Here is a 22,258-nt window from a genome sequence, read left to right as displayed (position 1 = left end):
ATCCTATGGTGCTATGAAACTCTAGAACTTACTGCTTTTTTCTAGCAGAAATTTTATTTCCTTTACCAGTGCTCTCTCTATTCCTCTCTTCTCCCTTCCCTTCCAAGCTTCTAGTAACCTCTATTCCACTTTTACTTATATAAGATAAACTTTTTAAAAAAACTTCTGTGTATGAGTGAAAACATGCAGTGTTTTACTTTCTGTTCCTGGCTTATTCACTTGATGTATGTCAGTTCTATTCACGTTGCTGCAAATGACAGGATGTTATTCCTTTTATGCATAAATAGTTCTCCATTGAGTATATATACCATATTTTTTTTAATCCACCTATCTGTTTTTGGACAGCTGGGTTTATTTCATATCTTATCTATTGTGATTAGTGCTGCAATAAACATGGAGGTGCAGATATCACTTTTATGTACTGATTTCCTCTCCTTTGGATACATGCCTAGTAGTGGGATTGCTGGATCATATGGTAATTCTATTTTAGTTTTCTGAGGAACCTCTGTACTGTTTTCCTTAGAGGCTATACTACTTTGCATTCCCAACAACACTACATAAGAGCTCCGTTTTCTCTGCATCCTTGTCAGCATTTGTTGTTTTTGGTCTTTTTGATACTAGCTATCCTAACTGGGGTGAGAATATATTTCATTGTGGTTTTGATTTGCATTTCTGTGATGACTAGCAATGTTAAATATTTTTCCATACACTTGTTGGCCATTTGTATGTCTTCATTTGAGGGAATATTGACTTTTAATTTTTATGTTTAAGTTATTGGGGATAGAGTGGATCATTTTAAAAGTGAAGCAATATAAACACATTTGTATTTTGAAAAGTCAACCTCATGGGTATGTTATAGATTCATGTGATAAATAGAAAAGCCAAAGCAGGGACATTTAGTATTTGATTTTTTTTTTTTTAACATTCAAGGCTATATAATGGTGGAAGACTCAACTAAAACAGGTACATATGCTGTAGAAAAGAGGATGGTGTAGAAAAAAGATTTGGAAGTGTTAGAGATGGTTGCAGTGTTGAATAATATGGTAATACTAGAAAGCCAGTTTAAAATTATTTCTAATTTTTTACTGTCTTTTTCTTTTGTGCACATTTTCAGTGTCTTTATTTCTGGCACTGACACAAATGTTTTCTTTTTTTTTTGACTTTTAGTTTAGGTTCAATGGTACATGTGAAGGTTTGTTATATAGGTAAACTTGTGTCATGGGGGTTTGTTGTACAGATATTTCATCACCCAGGTATGAAACTCAGTACCCAATAGTTATCTTTTATGCTCTACTCCCTCCTCCCACCCTCCACCCTCAACTAGAACCCAGTGTCTGTTGTTCCCTTCTTTGTGTTCATGAGTCCTCATCATTTAGCTTCCACTTATACATGAAAATTTGTGATATTTGGTTTTCTGTTCCTGCCCGATTTTACTAAAGATAATAGCCTCCAGCTCCGTTTATGTTCCCACAAAAGACATGATCTACTTCCTTTCATGGCTGCATAATATTCCATGGTGTATATGTACCAGATTTTCTTTATTCAGTCTATCATTGATGGCATCTAGGTTGATTTCATGTCTTTGCTATTGTGAATAGTGCTGCAATGAACATTCGCATGCATGTGTCTTTATGGTAGAATGATTTATATTCCTCTGGCTATATACCCAGTAATGGGATTGCTTGGTTGAACGGTAGTTCTGCTTTTAGCCCTTTGAGGAATCACCATACTGTTTTTCATAATGGCCGAGGTGATTTAGACTCCCACCAACAGTGTATAACTGCTCCCTTTTCTCTGCAACCTCACCACCATCTGTTATTTTCTGACTTTTTAATAATGACCATTCTGACTGGAGTGAGATAGTGCCACTCTGTGCTTTTTAATGGAGCATTTATCCCGTTTACATTCAAAATTCGTGTCAATATATGTGGATTTGATCCCGTAATTGTGTTGTTAGCTGGTTATTATTCTGGCTTGTTGGTGTGGTTGCTTTATAGTGTAACTGGTCTGTGTATTTAAGAGTGTTTTTGTATTAGTTGGTAGCAATCTTTTTTTTTCTATATTTAGTGCTTCTTTTAAAGTCTCTTTGTAAAGCAGGTTTGGTGGTAATGAATTCCCTCATCATTACCTTATCTGAAAAGTATATTATTTCTTCTTTGCTTAGGAAGCTTAGATTGTCTGGATGTGAAATTATTGGTAGAAGATATTTTTTCTTTAAGAATGTTGAATATAGGCCCCCAACCTTTTCTGGCTTTTAGGGTTTCAGCTGAGACATCTGTTTTTTGGCTGATGGGGTTCCCTTTGTAAGTGACCTGCCCTTTCTCTCCAGCTCCTTTAAAATTCTTTCATTTCAACCATGGAAAATCTGATGATTATCTGTCTTGGGGTTGATTTTATTGTGTAGAATCTTGCAGGGGTTCTCTATATTTCCTAAGTTTGACTCTTAGCCTCTCTAACAAGGTTGGGAAAATTTTCATGGAAAATATCCTGAAATATATTTTCCAAGTTGTTTGCTCACCCTTTCAGGGATGTCAAGGATTCATACATTTGGCCTCTTCACATAATCCCCTACTTCTCAGAGGTTTTCTTCTTTTCTTTTTTAAATTTTTTCTTACTGTCTTATTTCAGAGAGCCAGTCTTCCAAGTTCTGAGATCCTTTTCTCAGCATGGTTTATTCTGCTGTTAAATCTTGTAATTGCATTGTGAAATTCTTGTTTTGTGTGATTCAGCTCTGTCAGATCCATCAGGATCTTTTCTATACCTGCTATTGTGTACTTCAGCTCTTTTATTATTTTATTCTGATTCTTAGTTTCCTTGGTTTGGGTTTTGCCATTCTCCTGAATCTCAGTGATCTTCGTTTCTATCCATATTCTGAATTCCATTTCTATCTTTTCAGCCAATTTAGCCTGATTAAGAACTCTTGTTGGAGAGCTCATGCAGCTGTTTGGAAGACATACGACCCTCTAGCCATCTGAGCTACCGGAGTTCTTGGGTTGATTCTCTCTGATCTCTGCATGTGGGTGTTCCTTTTACTGTAGTATAGATTGAAAGCAGTCAATAGACTTGTTTTCTGCATGTTTTCACCAGGCCAAGCCTTTGTGAATGGTCTTTATTTGAAGCTGACTTCTTGTCTTTGGTTTCAGAGTATGTTAGCAAGGTATTTTGAGGGCTGAAGCTTTGGACACTTAGACATATTGCTCAGTTGGTAGACTCTTGCTCAGTTGGGTGGCTTCCCTGTGTTTCCTCACAGTTACAGCTGTGTTCCCTCTCAATGCTCTGAGAGTGTGGGTTCCTCTCCCCTTTGAGTGCTGGCTGTAGATCTTAGCGTGGCACCCCTGTGCTGCCCATTGCAACTCTGGGGTGATCTCAGTGTTTATGTTCCTACCCCAACCTGGAGACAGAGAAGAAGGGAACTTGTGCCGAAGGGTCTTTTGCTTATCTGCTGGAGGCTCCACCCCAGAGAGATGTAGGTCAGCAATCAGTACAATCAGCCCAGGATGAAGTGTCTGTGCTGTGGGCCCAAGCTGAGGCTTTTCTGTCTCATTATGAGCAGTGGGGAGTATCTGGGACCTATGGGAGACAGACTGACCTCCTCTGTGTTGCCTGCATCTTGCTGGAGATTTGTTTAAGGCACTTAGGGTCTTTGCTCCTTCATTAGTCTGAGAGTAGCGAGGGCAGTTCCACTGTAGAGGCAGTGGCAGAGAGGCTTTCAGTTGCCCCTGGGGGCTGTGTCCAGGAAGTTGCAGAGCTGCTCCTGGCTTAATAGCTCTGGCAGGGGGTTGCTGGAGGCCAAGGCCTGGAGGACCTGCATGGTGAGGAGATATGGGAATGGGCACTCACATAACAATCTGGCCACTTTTCCGTAGGGCTGCTGTGGTATGCTGCAGGCTCACTCCAGTCCCTAGTTACCTCGGATTTTCCAGTACCTGGAGGTATCAACTGTGAAGGCTACAAAACAGCAAAGATGGCAGCCTACCCCTCCCTCTGAGAGCTTCATCCCAGGGGGATACGGACATGTTGCTGCCTGAAAGCACTTGTAGGAAGTGGCTAGAGACCCGATCTGGGAGGTCCCACACAGTGAGGAGGAATGAGATGGGGGCCAGCTTTAAAAAACAGTCTAGCCACATTTTCATAGAGCAGCTGTGCTGTACTGTGGTTCTACTTCAGCCCCTGGTCGCCTTGGACATTCCAAAGGCCAAAGGCCAGAACAGCTAATTCACCCAAATAGCAAAGATGGTGGCCTGCTCCACCCTCTGGGATCTCTGTCGCAGGGATGTTTGAAATCTCTGTCAGCTAGAGAGCACTGGTGGGGGTGGCTGGAGACCCTGTTTGGGAAGTCTTGCCCAGTGAGGGAGAATGGGATCAGAGACCCACTTAAAAAAGCAGGGAGGCCTGCTCCACCCTCTGGCATCTCTGAGGCAGGGATGTTTGAAATCTGTCAGCTAGAGAGCACTGGTGGGGGTGGCTGGAGACCCTGTTTGGGAGGTCTTGCCCAGTGAGGGAGAATGGGATCAGAGACCCACTTAAAAAAGCAGGGAGGCCTGCTCCACCCTCTGGCATCTCTGAGGCAGGGATGTTTGAAATCTGTCAGCTAGAGAGCACTGGTGGGGGTGGCTGGAGACCCTGTTTGGGAGGTCTTGCCCGGTAAGGAAGAATTGGATCAGAGACCCACTTGAAAAAGCAGTTTGGCCACGTTTTGGTAGAGCAGCTATGCTGTTCTGGGGGACCATTTCTGTCCCTGGTCATCTTGGACTCTCCAAAACCCAAAGGCTGGAATGGCTAAATCACCGAAGTAGCAAAGATGACAGCCTGCCACTCCCCTTGGGAGCTCTGTCTTAGGGAGGTGCACTGCTGCTACCACTGGCTGGCTGGAATTCCAAGCCAGTGGTGGGTCTTATCAGGTGCTGTGGAAATGGGACCTGCCAACTGTTGCCACTCAGCCCCTGGATTCAGCCCCTTTCCTAGAGTTATGTACAGGGATCTAACCTCCCTTTTTGTTGGAGTTGCAGCTACCTTTGCCAGGAAGCCTGGAAAGCCTGGATAGCTAAGGCTCCTGGGTCTTTGCATGTGCCTGAGTGGCTGCTCTGCCAAGGTTGCACATAGCTCTGTGTGTCTGCCTGACTGCCCTGCTGGAGTGGGTTTATGACGGGATCTCCTGATCCAAGGGTTGCAAAGATCCATGGAAGAAGCATGATTTCCTGGAGTCACTCATTCACTCACCACATCCCTGGGTTGGAGAGGTTCCCCTGGCTCCATATTGTGCCTGGGTGGGCTGTCATCCTGCCTTGCTTTTCTCTGTTCTGCATGAGTCGAGAACAGAGATTTGATTCTCCAGTTAGTTCCAATGCATGTACCTGAATGTTTCAGTTGAAGGTTATATACTCATCCCATCCATTCTCTGAGAGCTGCACACACTAGCTACTTCTAGTCAGCCATCCTGGCCACCTCCCCCGCCCCCCAGATACTGCCTTTTCCTCTCTCTCCCTTCTTCCTTTTCTCCCTCGACACATTCCCTTCCACAAATGCACACTCCTACACACACACTCACACACACACAGTCTTGACATTTTTCACCCGGAATTGGCAAGATGACAAATCCCTCTTGCCCTGTGTTTCAGTAAGTATGTTAAGGAAATAGACCTCATTATAAACATAAGGTGATAGGAAGGTATCTTAGAACATATTCAAATACAAGAATTAATTATTTCCTGGGTGATATGTTTCTCAACATGGCCTTATAATCTTATAACCTGCTTATGTCAAATACTAAAGTAGCTGCATGTGCAACCTATCAAAACATTCCACATTACCGGAACTCCAGTTAATTTTTCCGATTGAGTACCGACCGTGGCTACTGTCCTCTGTGAGTTCCCAGCTGAAGATCTGTGGCAGCCAGTAAGAAACTGGATAAATAAACAGTGAAGCTAGAAACTTGACCTTTGTATGCTATAAATAGAGCATGGACATCTTATTCATTTCCTGGCTCCTCTTAGAGGATTTATGCAAGGCCTGTGATTATTGCAGCCATGATAGATCAGGTGCATTTCAAGAAGGCCTATGACTGTCAGCTCAGTGCTGGATATAGCTGATAGGGAACTTATGCGTTATTTTAGAAAGTATCCTTTTGCTTAAAACTATTCCTCTGATTTTTGTTGAACATTTTGATTTCACTCAGTGTATGATAGTGAAAGTTAATTCACATAAATAAGAAGAAATTAGTCCCAATATAAATTCTCAAACATATTTCTTTTTCAATTGACCAGGAGAGAAGGATCTTTATGCCTTTGAATAGAGATGTTTTTATGGACCCCTCACCCCAAAAATGATGGCTGAAGGAAATAATAAGACAAAGTTATTTCCATATTGGAACACATTTTTAAATGATAATGTAGTTCACTGTGACACAAAATAAGGAAGAAGCTATTAAAAGAATAATTCATCTGGGGATTTTCTGAGTTTTGAATACCTGATGGGAAATTGGCTGGAGCTAATAGTTCGGGTTAGAAGTATAATTCAGGGATTTCTCCAAAAATAGGGGTACTTAAAGCAATAAGTGTGGATGGGGAGAGATCTTTGAGTGAGGAAAAGACAAGATCAAGGAAAAAAAAGACTTGAGAGATACATTTAAGAAAAGCAGCAGAAGAAAAGTCCATAAATGTAACCAAGAAGAAATGACCAGAAGGAAAATAGGGAAGTAAAGAAAGCAAAAGGAAGACAGAATTTTAAGAAGAAAATGACCACTGTGTTATTCAGCTTGGGTTGCTGTAAAAAATTACCATAGATTCAGTGACTTAAATGCAAACACTTATTTATCGCTGGACATCCAAGGTCAGAGTGCTAGAAATCCAAGATTACAATGCCAGCATGGTCGAGTTTGAGTGATGACTGTCATCTGTGCTGCAGACTGCCAACTTCTTCTATCTTCACATGGTGATGGGAAAAAGAAAGAGGGCTCTGGGGGCGGGGGAGGGTCTGTTTTATAAGAGAACTAATCTCATTCATGTGGGTTCGATCCTCATGACATAATCACCTCTCAAAGGTCCCACCACCTAATACCATCAGCTTAGCAATTAGGATTTCAACATCTAAATTTTGGGGAACACAAATATTCAGTCCGGTAACACCAACTGAAGAGAAAATGCTAAAGCATCATTATAGAACATGAAAAGAAAAAGAGTATATTGTATTTTCTAAGGAAGAGATTTTTGTTAAAATTCATATGTTTAATATGTAGAATCAGGATCAGAAGACATTGTAATGAATTAGAAAACTATTGTCTAGGAAAGTTTGGCTATGACGAAAAGGACTGAAAGAAGGCTTTAAAAGTTTGCTCAACAGAAAAGGCACATTATCTTAGGATGTAAGATATAGGGGCACCTTTGAAGTCTTAATGATAGAGACAAATTTACCATGAAACTAAGGAATCAAGCTTAAACGTTGAGAACTGGAAGAGTTCCTAGCAAAATGTTTTTGTGCTCATGTAATTTTGTAAAAGACACAAAAGCAATACATCATGACACCTTGTTAAGACAACTATCTCTTTCTATCATGAATCCTCCGGCACACATACCTACTTCCAATTATATTGGAGGACTATGCACATGTTGAAGATAATAGCTAAAGAGTAGTAGATCTGGGTGTATGTCATTTTATCTGCAATTTGAAAGAGTTTTATTTTGAAAAGTCTTGATAAAACAAGGATAAACAATAGGTTTCTGATTTGAAATGCATGAATTTTATCTTCTCTTGTTTTATCCATCTTTAAAACAAAACATGTTAGAGAAAAATCAAACAATTGTCGAATGCAAGATGAAATGAAAATAATAAAGGTCAATGGGATTAATAGAAATAATTATGACATCAAGAAATAATGAAACAAAACAATATAACAAAGTAATTAAAATTCAGATCATAAATCAAAATAGTAATAACAGGAAGAGATAAAGTTCTATTAGAAGTAATGAACAGGCTCTTGTATTTGTCTGATGAGTCAATTAATGAAGAGGAGTGAGTTATATGAACTGTATTGAAATGTAATTAAATTTCTTGCCGGTTTACTTAGAAATGTTGACATCAACAAAGATAACATAGAACATTATGCCACCGAAATGAGTTATTGACAGCAAATTGGCTAATGAGCATCATTATTTGCAATAATATTTAGGATTACATTTGGAAGAAGAAAACTTAAAATACACTGAATTCTTACAATTCATATAAAAGAGGTTCCTCAAATTAAAAAAAAAAACCTAAACATTAAATAACACTATCAGTATGAGTTGTAAACCTGACAAAACCTGTTTATACCATTTATTAACAAAACACACTATGCTAATAGAAAGAATTAGTCCTCATTATCTCTAGACAGAATAACAATCTCTGTCATATTAAAAGAGGATCAGAAATATGCAGCCAAAATTGTAGGGAGAATGGTGTTTTGAGCAGTCATTAATAAAAATGTTTTTTGGGACTGTTTTTTGAGGGTATATGTCAGTTTTTTCAAATTTGTCGTGATCACCTTTCACAGTATAAAGAAACATTCTCCATGTAATTTTGTATTCAAAATTTTATATTTCTTTTTTTAAAAAGAACAAACTGTATACATTTTAGGCCATACAAACCAGACATCTTCCCCTGAGAGTTAATAAAGACAGACAAGTGAGAGAGTATTAGAGTCAGTCAGGATTACTTGGATGTACTGTGTATAGCTACATACCAAGACTGAGAGAGTTTATGTAATAGGAGAGCCAAGAGAAGTGACAAACGTTTCTTCAAATGTTGACAGCTTTTAGCTACTGAAGAAACAAAGGGTCTTTTGTAGGTTTAGGGAACATGTAGAAAGTGAGGACAGGAAAGACTGTTAATGGGCAAAAGTCTCTTCACCCAAACAATAAATCGTGACTGTGACCATAATTTTGGCTATAATTTACTGAACAATTACACATTTTTAATTCTGTATTTCTGAGACACATATATATCAGCAGGTGGCCAATACACAAAATAATCTGTAATTCTCACAGCAAGCTGATACATTAGCTGAGAATATTCCTATTTTGTGGTTGACAATATTCCTATTCTGTGAAGATATGAAAATTAGTTGGATTGTCTAAGGTCTGACAGATAGAAAATGGCAAGATTCTGCAGTGTGCATTCTTTCCTCTGCACCACACTACCTCCCCAATTAAGTTTAAGCACATTATGAAAAATATCTTCAAAAATATATACACCTTCAAGGACTCCTGTTTAATTTCGACTACTTGTGGCATTGTCTTTATTTTTTTCTCTTCGTTTTGTTTATTCTTCAGATGATTTTCACTATGTTTTGTTTCAGGAATATTATTACCTTCTACTTTCCATTTGTAATACAAAAAATGCTACTACAATAGGAGGGGAAAACAGAATGGTAAAAGTAAAAATTAGTAATTTGTGATCACCCTATATCAACCGATTTTCATTCCTATCATATAGCATTTTTTCTTATTATACTTTAAGTTTTAGGGTACATGTGCACAACGTGCAGGTTTGTTACATATGTATACATGTGCCATGTTGGTGTGCTGCACCCATTAACTCGTCATTTAACATTAGATATATCTCCTGATGCTATCCCTCCCCCCTCCCCCCGCCCCACAACAGGCCCCAGTGTGTGATGTTCCTCTTCCTGTGTCTATGTGTTTTCATTGTTCAATTCCCACCTATGAGTGAGAACATGCGGTGTTTGGTTTTTTGTCCTTGCGATAGTTTGCTGAGAATGATGGTTTCCAGCTTCATCCATGTCCCTACAAAGGACATGAACTCATCATATTTTATGGCTGCATAGTATTCCATGGTGCATATGTGCCACATTTTCTTAATCCAGTCTATCATTGTTGGACATTTGGGTTGGTTCCAAGTCTTTGCTATTGTGAATAGTGCCTCAATAAACATACATGTGCATGTGTTTTTATAGCAGTATGACTTATAACCCTTCATGCTAAAAACTCTCAGTAAATTAGGTATTGATGGGACATATCTCAAAATAATAAGAGCTATCTATGACAAACCCACAGCCAATATCATACTGAATGGGCAAAAACTGGGAGCATTCCCTTTGAAAACTGGCACAAGACAGAGATGCCCTCTCTCACCACTCCTATTCAACATAGTGTTGGAAGTTCTGGCCAGGGCAATCAGGCAGGAGAAGGAAATAAAGGGTATTCAATTAGGAAAAAAGGAAGTCAAATTGTCCCTGTTTGCAGATGACATGACTGTATATTTAGAAAACCCCATCGTCTCAGCCCAAAATCTCCTTAAGCTGATAAGCAACTTCAGCAAAGTCTCAGGATACAAAATCAATGTGCAAAAATCACAAGCATTCTTATACACCAATAACAGACAGAGAGGCAAATCATGAGTGAACTCCATTCACAATTGCTACAAAGAGAATAAAATACCTGGGATTCCAACTTACAAGGGACGTGAAGGACCTCTTCAAGGAGAACTACAAACCACTGCTCAATGAAATAAAAGAGGATACAAACAAATGGAAGAACATTCCATGCTCATGGGTAGGAAGAATCAATATCGTGAAAATGGCCATACTGCCCAAGGTAATTTATAGATTCAATGCCATCCCCATCAAGCTACCAATGACTTTCTTCACAGAATTGGAAAAAAACTACTTTAAAGTTCATATCGTATAGCATTTTTAAGGGAAGTGCAGTATTTTAGTTTTAGATTTTATTTGAAAAATAACACGATTCTGTAGTGAGCATCTGATCCTTGCCAGTCATTTAAACAGGAAGAAAAGGTGGCTGACGACACTGTCATAACTCTAAGACTCTCTCAAGAGAAAGGAGAAGGAGTCACTCTTTCTTTACAATTTTTTATTTTGGGGAGCAACTCATGTTAAACCTTCTTAGGCATCTGCAAGAACACACACTTGTTTTAGGTGAAGTTGTGATACTTAACATTATTTATTATTGTAGTCAGTGACTATCACTTTAATTGTGTTTCCACACATCTAATTTTTTAAGTGCTGAGTTTCGTCTATTTGCCATCATCACTGAAGTGTCAGTGAACTAGAAAGAATACTTGTTTGGGATTTATGAGGAAATGGCTAAAATCAATTTCCCAGAGAAAGATCTGTTACTGTAGAAGTTGAATTTTTTTATACTAACCAAAGTCTTAGGGTAGAAGAAGATGTGACAGGCACGCATGACAGGCACATACTACCACTTATTTTAGTAGTAAGGCTATTACTGGGCTTTATTTCCTATTATTTTTTAAATATTTTTATTGTGTTAAGCATATGAGATCTACTCACTTTACAAATTTTTGTACATACAGTATAGTATTGTTAACTATAAACACAATATTGCACAGCTGATTTCTATAACATTTTTATTTTGCTTGACTGAAACTTTATACCCTTTGAAAAGCAACTCCTGATTTCCCCTCCCCTGGCCCATAGCAACCACAATTCTACTTTCTCCTTCATTGAGTTTGACTATTTTAGATACTTCATATAAATGGAATCATGCAGTATTTGCATTTCTGTGTCTGGCTTATTTCACTTAGCATAATTTCCTCAAAATTCATGAATGTTGTAGCACATGACAAGATTTTCTTCCTGTTATGGCTGGATAATATTCCACTGTATGTATATACCATGTGTTCTTTATCCGTTTATTGGTCCATAGACATTTAAGTTATTTCCACCTCTTGACTACTGTGAATAATGCTGCAATGAACATGGAAGTGCAGGGATCACTTCAAGATCCCAATTTAAATTCTTTTGGAACAATGCCCATATGTGCCATTGCTGGACCACATTATAGTTCTCTTTTTATCTTTTTGGGGATATCCGTACTGTTTTTTCTATAAGAGCTGTATCATTTTACATTCCCACCAACAGTGTGTAATGGTTGCAGTTTCTCCACATCTTTGCCAACAGTTGAATTTTGTTTTTGTTTTACAATGGCCATCCTAAAAGGTGTGAGATGATAGTTCATTGTGACTTTGACCTGTATTTCCTGGATGATTCCTGGTGTTGAGCACCCTTTCCTACACCTGGTAACCATTTTTATGTCTTCTTTGGAGAAGTGTCTACTCAAGTCCTTTGCCCACTTTTTAATCTTTTCTTTTCTTTTCTTTTCTTTCTTTTTCTTTTTTTTCCTTTTTTTGCTATTGAGTTGAAAGAGTTGCCTATATAATTTGCATATTAACTCCTTATCAGATATATAGTTTGCAAATATTTTCTCCCATTCCAAAGACTGCCTTTCCTCTGTTGAGTGTTTCCTTTGCTGGGCAGAAGCTTTTTAATTTGATGTAGTCCTATTTGTCTATTTTTGGTTTTATTGCCTGTGATTTTGATATCACATGCAAGAAATCATTGCCAAGACCAATGGCTTGACACCTTCCCCCTAGGTTTCTACTAGGAGTTCTACAATTTCAGGTCTTATGTTTAATTCTTTAATCCATTTTGATTTAATATTTGTGTACAATGCAACACCGTAGTTCAAAATCGTTAGTTTGCATGTGAATATCCACAATTCCTGTCACTGTTTATTCTTATGTGGAAAGGGATTATTCTTTCCACATTCTGTAGTCTTGGCACTCTTGTCAAACGTGAGTTGAACGTATACCTGTGGGCTGTCTATTATGTTCCATTGATCTATGGGTCTATCTTTACATCATTACCATATTGTTTTGATAACTGTAGTTTTATGATGTTTGGAACCATAAAATATGAGGCCTCTAATTTTGTTCTTCTTTCTCAAAATGTGTCTATTCAGGGTTCTTTGTGGTTTCATATGTCTTTTTTTTCCTATTTCTTTTTAAAATGCTATTCATTTTAATAAGGATTGCATTGAATTTGTACATTGTTTTGGGTAGTATGAACATTTTAATATTCAGTCTTCAAATCCATAAACACAGAATTTATTTCCATTTATTTGTGTCTTCTTCAATTTCTTTCGTCAATGTTTTGTTGTTTTCAGTGTGCAAATCTTTCATCTCCCTGCTTAAATTTATTAAGTATTTTTTGTTTTTGATACTAATGTACATGAGGTCATTTTTCTCAATTTCCTTTCTTTGATTAGTCATCATTACTATATAGAAACACACCTGATGTTTAGGCCAGGCATGGTGGCTCACGCCTGTAATCCCAGCACTTTGGGAGGCCGAGGCAGGTGGATCACCCGAGGTCAGGAGTTCGAGACTAGCCTGGCCAACATGGTGAAACCCCACTTTTACTAAAAATACAAAATTAACTGGGCATAGTGGTGCACACCTGTAGTCCCAGCTACTCGGGAGACTAGGGCAGGAGAATCGCTTGAACCTGGGAGGCGGAGGTTGCAGTGAGCCAAGATCGTGCCGTTGTACTCCAGCCTGGGCAACAAGAGCGAAACTCCATCTAAAAAACAAAAAGAAAAACAAAAAAACCAAACAAACAAAAACACAACTGATTTTTCAGTGTTGGTTTTGTTTCTATCAATTTTGCGGGATTTGTTCGTTACTTCTGAGTTTTCTTGTGTGTAGAATCTTTAGCATTTTCTATATATAAGATCATGTCATCCAAGAACAGACAACTTTACTTGTTTTTTTTTCTGATTTTGATGTCTTTTATTTCTTTCTCTTGCTTAATTGCTCTGTCTAGGATTTTCAGTCCTATGTTGAACAGAAGTGGTTAGAGTGGGTACCTTTGCCTTGTTCTTAAAGACAGAGGAAAAGCTTTCAGATTTTCACCTTTGTATATGATGTTACCTGTGGGTTTTTTCATATATGGCTTATATTAGAGTAAGGTAATTTTCTCCTATTTCTAGTTTGCTGAGAGTGTTTTATCATGAAACAATGTTGAATTCTGTCAAATGCTTTTTCAACATATATTCAGATAATCATGTGATTTTTATTCTTTGTACTCTTTTTGTTGTTGTTGAGACAGAGTCTCACACTGTGCCCAGGTTGGAGTGCAGTGGCGCAATCTCTGCTCACTGCAGCCTCTGCCTCCCAGATTCAAGCGATTCTCCTGCCTCAGCCTCCCGAGTAGCTGGAATTACAGGCGCCTGCCACATGCCTGGCTAATTTTTTTTTTGTATTTGTAGTAGAGACAGGGTTTCACTATGTTGGCTAGGCTGGTCTTGAACCCCTGACCTCATGATCCACCCACCTCAGCCTCCCAAAGTGTTGGGATTATAGGCGTGAGCCACCGTGCCCAGCCTATTCCTTGTACTCTTAATGTGGTTTGTCATATTCATTGACTTTCATATGTTGACTCATCCTTGCATCCCAGGTAAAATCCCGTGTAGTCATGATGTGTCGTCATTTTAATGTGATTAAATTCTGATTGCTGGTATTTTGATGAGGACTTTTTTGTTGTATATTCATTAGGGATATTGGTCTGTAGTTTTCTTTTCTTGTAGGGTCTTCATCTGGCTTTGGTATTAGGGAAGTTCTGGAGTCAACGACAGATTTGCAGTGTTTGCTTTTCTCCGATTTTTTGAAGAGTTTGAGAAGGATCGGCTTTAATTCTTAAATGTTTGGTAGAATTCAGGAGTGAAGCCATCTTGTCCTGGGATTTTCTTTATCGGAAATTTTAGGATTACTGATTCAATCTTCTTACTAACTTATCTGTTTACATTTTCCATTCCCTCATGATTCAGTCTGGTAGCTTGTATGTTCTATGAATTTATCTATTTCTTCCGAGTTATTCATTTATTGGTATATAATTGTTCACAATAGTCTCTTATGATTCTTTCATATTTCTGTGGCAATGGTTGTAATGTTTCCTCTCTCATTTTGGATTTTGTGTCTTCTGCCTGTTTTTTTTTTTTAAGTCTAGCTCGAAGTTACTTTTATTAATATTTTAAGAAAAACAACTCGTGATAATTTAATTTTTTTCTGTCAGTTTTCTATTCTCCATTTTGTTTATTTCAGCTTTATTAAGTATTTTGTTCCTTATACTAATTTTTGGCTTAGGTTGATCTTCTTTTTATAATATTTGAGGTATAGAGTTAGATTGTTTATTTGATATATTTTCTATTATTTTAATGTTGTCATTTATTGCTATGAAAGTCCCACTTAGTACTGCTTTTACTGCATCCCGTAGGTTTTGGTAGGTTGTATTTTTATTTTCATATGTCTCAACATATTTTCTAATTTCCCTTTTGATTTATGCTTTAATCCATTGGCTATTCAAAACTGGTATTTAATTTCCATATATGTGTGAATTTTCCAGTTTTCCTTCCTTCTGTTGATTTCTAATTTTATTCCATTTATTTGGAAAAAACTTGGTATGATTTCAATCTTCTTAAATTTGTTAAGTCTTTTTCTGTGGCCTAACTTAGGATCTATCCTGGAGAATGTTCCATGTGCTCTTCAGGAGAATGTATCCTGCTGCTGTTTGGTGAATGTCGTGTATATATTGTTAGGTCCATTTACTCCATAGTGTTGCTTATGTCCTGTGTTTCCTTCTAGATCTTCTGCATGGTTGTTCTACCCTTTATTGAATGTGGGTTAATGAAATGTCTTACTATTGTAACTCATTTCTTTCTTCAGTTCTGTCAGTGTTTGCTTTATACATTTAAGTGCTCTGGTGTTGGGTGTGTGTATTTATATGTACGTGTGTGTGTATGTGTGGTATGCGTATTTATATGTGTGTGTGTGCATAAATATATGTAAATATAAAATTATTAATGTTATTTGTTCTTAGATAACTGACCTTTTATCATTATATAATGTCCTTCTTTGTCTCTTGTGACCATTTTTTAACTTAAAGTCTATTTCTTCTTATAAATGTATGGCCACTCCTGCTCTGTTTTCTTTACCATTTCATGAAATATCTTTTCCATCCCTTCACTTTCAGCCTATATGTACTTAAATCTATTGTGAATCATTTGTATGCAGTGTCTTCTTCTTCTTTTGTTTTAATTCATTCAGCTGCTCTGTGTGTTTTGATTGGTGAGTTTACGTCTTTTACATTTAAAGTAATTATTGATAAGGAAACGCTTACTATTGCTGTTTAGTTGTTTTCTGTCTGTCTTGTGGCTCTTTTGTTCCTGCTTTCTTCTCTTGCTACATTCCTTTGTATTTGGGGGTATTTTGTGTTTTTTATTTGTTTTTTTTAGAGACAGGCTTTTATTTTCTTATTTTTCTTTGTGTATATTCTATAGGTATTTTCTTTATGATTACCACGAGGCTTACACATAATATTGTGTAGTTATAAACAACCTGTTTTAAGCTGATAACAATTTAACGTCAAGCACATACAAGAACTCTGTTCTTCTACATACCCCACCCATTTTATGTTATCGTCACAAATATTCTTTTTTATTATGCATACATTAACATATTTTATATTTATTGTTATTTTGTACCTTATCTTTGGACTTCAGAAATATCACATGTACCCCTTAAATAATTACAATGATTATGTATCCATGATAATTAAAACTATTTTTAAAAATTATTAAAATGTGATTTATTCCCCAACTTTACAGTATTAGAATATTCTCATTTGTGTGTATATTTACCTTTACCAGTGAGCTTTATACTTTCATCTTGCTGTTTAGCATTTGTTCATTTTAACTTACAGGATTCAATTTAGCAGTCTTTCAAGGCAGGTCTAGTGTTGGTGAACTAGCTCACCTTTTCTTTATTGGTCAAGTCTTTTTCTCTTCTTTATTTTTGAACAACAGTTATGCTGGATACCATTTCAATAGTTGGCAGTTTTTGTCATTCGCACTTTAATAAAACATCTCACTCTTTTCCGCCCTATACGATTTCTTTTGAGAAATCCACAAATTATCTTATGGGGTTCCCTTCTCCATTACTTTATTGATGCTGCATTAAAAATTCTCTGTCTTTAAGTTTTGACAATGTGATTATAATGTACCTTGTTGTGGTCTTTTGGGTTTCATCCTATATGAAATTTATTGGACTTCTTGAATCTGATGTTTATTTTCTTCTCCAGATTTTGGCAGTTTTCAATCATATTTTCTTTATGTAAGCTTTCTTCCCCTTCTCTCTCTTTTCTCTTTCTGAGACACCCATAATTCATATTTTGGTGTGTTTAATGGTGTCCCATAAGCTCCTTAGGCTTTCTTCCCTATTTTTCCTTCTTCTTTTGTGTTTTTTTTTTTTTTTTCTCAAATGACCTGTCTTCAAGTTCTGACTGGATCATTTCAAATGACTTATCTACAAGTTTACTCATTGTTTCTATTCTACTTAATCAAGTCTTCTATTTAGCCCCTCTACTAATTTTTTCAGTTCAATTTTTGAATTTTTCAGCTGTAAAATTACTGATTTAAAAAATACCTTTTATCTCTTGGTTTAAATTTTATTTTGTTGATGAATCATTTTCTGGACTTCATTGAGCATCTTTATGAAGATTATTTTGAGTTATTTGTTTGGTAATCTTATACCTCTGTCTCTTTAGGATCAATTTCTGTAGATTCATTTTGTTTCTTGGTTGAGCCGTTTTCCCTCTTTATATTCTTCACAACTTTGTGTTGTTATCCTTGCATTTGAAAAAAGCAAACACCTCTAACATTATTTACAAACTGGCTTTGTACAGGGAAAACCTTCACCAATCATCCCAACTGGAAATTCTGGGGGCTTGTCCGACCTTTCCTGTGGATGTATCTTCTCTGCACATGTAGATTCCTTTAGAGCAATTTGCAGAATTCGTATTTCAAGAGCTTGTAATCTCGTGCTCCCTCTGGTGTCTGTTTGCTGTACTGCAGGTCCACTAAGGCAGCGGCACACCACCCAGCTCTTTTCAAGTCTCAGTAGCCCCTAGGCATTTAGAGCAGTCCAGGTCTGTGTGCGTTCTAAGACAGGCAAGACAGCAATCAGCCTTTCCGGCAGACTCCTGAAAAGCTACAGTGTTGTGCACATGCTCCAGTCTTCTTCTTTCTAAGGAAAATGCTTCTGAGCTGTATCACCCTGTCAGCTGTACCAATGTTTCTCTGGAGAAGCAACATATCACCAGTTTCTTTTCGGTTCTCAACAACCTCCAAGCATCTAGAATATGCTGGGTCGCTTCATTGCTCTAAGACCGATGAAACAGCCACCAGTCCCTTTGACAGACCCCTGAAAAGTCATAACATAAGAAGATAGTGTCAAGTTTTCTCTTTCCTTCCTCAAGGAGAATCTGGAGCTAGGAGTTTCTTTTTGACCATGTGGTACTATAATGAAGGGAGGGGCTATGATGACAGGGTGCCACATGTTTTGTTTCATGTTCTTCTGGGTTGCAGAAATCTCTTAACTAGTTTCTGGATTTCTTACACAGAAAATTGGTTTCATGTATTGTTGTTGAATTAGTGTCTCCATGGGAGAAATGAGGGTCTGGGCCTTCCTATTCCACCATATTGCTTACAAAACTCTATTTCCTATTAATTTTTTACTTGTATAATGTATACAAGTCTTACTCATTACGATTAATTTTGTTTTACTGGGGATGGGAATACATGGGTAATATCACTCATGAGCCTGTAAAAGATATAAGTAAAATTTTAAAAATGATACGGAACACAATATAATATATGCAACATTTAAAAATGTAATATAGAGAAGAGTACTCTTGAGCAAACCTGCCTTGATTCAACTATTGCCTTCATCTGAATTTGGTTAGAAGAACAGAACCTCTACAAAATCATAGGAATAAAAATTTATACAGGAGACAGAGTTCCTATTAGATAGCAAGAAAAAATTGTCAGGAATTTTTCCACTCCTTGTATCTATGCCCTCCCATTCTGACTCTGAACTTGATCATCTGAGTTATTAAATTCAGCCTACATTTTGTTGAAGTTGAGTTTGTTCTTTGTTGTAATATTTAGTTGTTAGAATAGAGAACCAATTTTTCCAGCAACAACGCTATGTTTTGCGATGGTGTCCACCAGCCCTTACCCTGACTCCACACAAGAAAACAATGTTAATTTTAAAGGTAAACCAGGTGGTACTTCAAGATCACAGGTAAATATATTCTAAAGTGAGTTTGTCCTAAGCTTCAGCTTCAGAATTTTTTTGGTAATGCTTTGATATAGTGTTTATTACAGATTACTTTATAATGTTAAGTAGCAAGATTTTTATGGATAGAACACTTTCAGAAGAGCTCTCCAAAATCCTAAAAAAATCATTGTACCTGAGCACTATTCAGTAGTCCCCAAAAGTATATAAGAACCTCCCAGTTTTAGACAATATAGCTGTACTATATCAATTATGTTCATTAAAATTGGAGAACGTGCTTTGATTCATTAATTTAAATCCTCATTTAACAGATAATACTATGCCTAACACACTCTGTTAGCCTCTATGTTGGTTATAGATATGAATCAGACAAAAAAATCTTTCAAGAATAGTTCAAGAGAGGAATGGAATATATATATATATATATTTTTTTTTTTTTTTTTTTTTGAGACGGAGACTCGCCCTGTCACCCAGGCTGGAGTGCAGTGGCGCGATCTCTGCTCACTTCAAGCTCTGCCTTCCGGGTTCACACCATTCTCCTGCCTCAGCCTCCCGAGTAGCTGGGACTACAGGCGCCCGCCACCACGCCCGGCTAATTTTCTTTTTTTTTTTTGTATTTTTAATAAAGACAGGGTTTCACCGTGTTAGCCAGGATGGTCTCGATCTCCTGACCTTGTGATCTGTCCGCCTCAGCCTCCCAAAGTGCTGGGATTGCAGGCGTGAGCCACTGCACCCGGCCGGAATACATATATTAAGTACTCATATGAGATAGAAAATATTATGACATTTGCTTAAGGGTTATGAGAGGTCTCAGAAAAGAGACCACTTATAATTTGGAGATCTCAAATGATTCAATGGAGGAGGTGACATATGAGATGGACCTTTAATACTAGAGATACGTATTTTCAAAAATTGAGAGGAACAAAGGAATTTCTAAGCAGAGAAAAAGAGCATGAGCATGAGGTGAGTAAACCTGGGGTATGTATAGGAAATAGTAAATAATTCCATAAATCCATATATAAGGCTTATGAAAGGAAATATGGGAAGATGTGCTTTAGATTATAATCTGAAACTTCAAAGTCTTGGATTAAAATTTAAGATGCTATTGTCAATTGAGATCAGTTGACTGAGTGCTCTAGTGCTCCCCTAACAATAATTTGTTGAGTTGACCCCAGGAACTTTTGTAACCTATCTGGGTCTCCGTTTCATGTAAAATGAAGCAGATTGAATAAAGTCCCTTCCATATCTAAAAGCATGATTGTTACCTCTATTCCATAAATAACTAGGAACTAATGAAGAACCCACGAAAACTAGAACCAGACCTGTGATGAAGGAAGTCATTTAGATGGTTTAGAATAATTTAGGAGTGCGTTGACACAGGGATCAGGGATTTCAGATAATGAGAAAAGCAACACTCTGTGTAAAGTGCAAAAAGTTTAGGAAAGAATAAAAGAGAGATGACTGGGTTAAAAATAAATTGCAGAGATAGAAATGAGAGAACACTTCAATAGTAATTTAGTATGAAAAAGAGGAACCTGATAAATATCTCTTTTTAAAATGCCCCTATTTTAAATATCATGCTATAATATTTTAGTATTTATTAGTCTTCATAGTTAAAATTTTTAAAGAAACTTATGCACACGTGTATGTGTGTGTGTGTTTGTGTATGTGTGAAGCATGATGAAGGTAAATTGCTTCTTTCAAACGAAGAGATGGTGTTTTAAAATTATTATTGATTAAAGAGGCATTGGACATAGCTGTGTTGGATTCCAAAACCGTGGTAGATTTTAGAAGTCTCAATTTTCTTGAATGCCTCATTGTGCATTCCATGGTAATTGATCTCCACAATTTGAACAAATATTCAAAATAGGGTGACTTTAGTGCATAAACTATTATACATAAAATTGTAGAGAAAAATAGTTATATGGAAATATATAGACTCCAGGTTAGAGAACTTCTGCTTCTAAAATAGCCTATGTAATTTTATATATATATATATATATATATGTACCATGTGTGTTTATATAATAAATAATATATATATAATTAATTTACGTGATACAGATATATAGTTTCAATTCAAACATCATATTTCAAACTTGGCAATAAAGTTTTGAAGAGATATTTATTATTTTAGTTTGGTCTCATGCCAAAAAATAATATTGTGTTAGGTGATACTTAATACTGATTCTTCCCATTAAATTAAAATGGTAGTTTTCAAACTGTAATCACTGGGAAGTCTTGTTAAAATACTTATTTCTACTGCTCCCAGAGTCACTAATTCAGTAGGTCAGGGAGTGGGGCCTGAAAATTTACATTGCTTACAAGACATTTTCTTTATTGCTCTATTGTGCTGAAGACATTTAAATGGAGGAATATCATAAGGTGTAATAATTTTGCCTTATATTGTAGGATCCCCCTCCGTTGAAGTACAGAATAGATTTATTATTGTTGTATGTTTCCCAGGCATTAGACATTTAAAATCACACACACACACATATACACACACAATTTAGAAAACTTACTGGGTTATCTAAAGACAAAGTTATATCACTTGTTATATGGTTTGGCTGTGTCCCCACCCAAATCTCATCTTGAATTCCCACATTTTGTGGGAGAAACCTAGTGGATGGTGATTAAATCATGGAGGCAAGTCTTTCCCATGCTGTTCTCATGATAGTGAATAAGTCTCATGAGATCTGATGGTTCTTTAAGGGGGAGTTTCCCTGCTTAAGCCCTCTCTCCTTGCCTGCTGCCATCCATGTAAGACGTAAGTTGCTCCTCCTTGCCTTCTGCCGTGATTGGGAGGCTTCCCCAGCCACATGGAACTGTAAGTCCAATTAACCCTCTTTTTTTTTGTAAATTGCCCAGTCTCAGGTATGTCTTTATCAGCAGCGTCAGAACAGACTAATACATATGGATATTTAAAATTTTAGAAATTCTTTTTGGGCTTTGATCATACTTTATAAATACAAGAGTGAAAACCTAACCTTCAACATATAGTGTATACTTACACTGAACATTAGTGTTAGTAGACACAAGTTCAATTCCAAATCCTGAATATAAGACTCCATGCTATTTAATATAAGGGTGAAAATGTTCACAGGGCAAATGGATGATCTGTATTTTCATGTATTTATCCCCATTTCCTCCCATTTGTAAAAATCATTTGTCTCTTGAAACTCAAAGTCTATATTTCAAATTTTAATGCATTTAAAGCAAAATGTTAAGAATGTCATTCATTCTAATTGCTTTATTTTTGCTTCGTATTGCATTAATAATTATCTTACTCTACCAATGAAAATAATCA

The sequence above is a fragment of the Pan paniscus genome, chromosome X (assembly GCF_029289425.2).
Source record: "Pan paniscus chromosome X, NHGRI_mPanPan1-v2.0_pri, whole genome shotgun sequence".
Classification (NCBI taxonomy): domain Eukaryota; kingdom Metazoa; phylum Chordata; class Mammalia; order Primates; family Hominidae; genus Pan; species Pan paniscus.
This window is presented reverse-complemented; position numbering follows the sequence as displayed.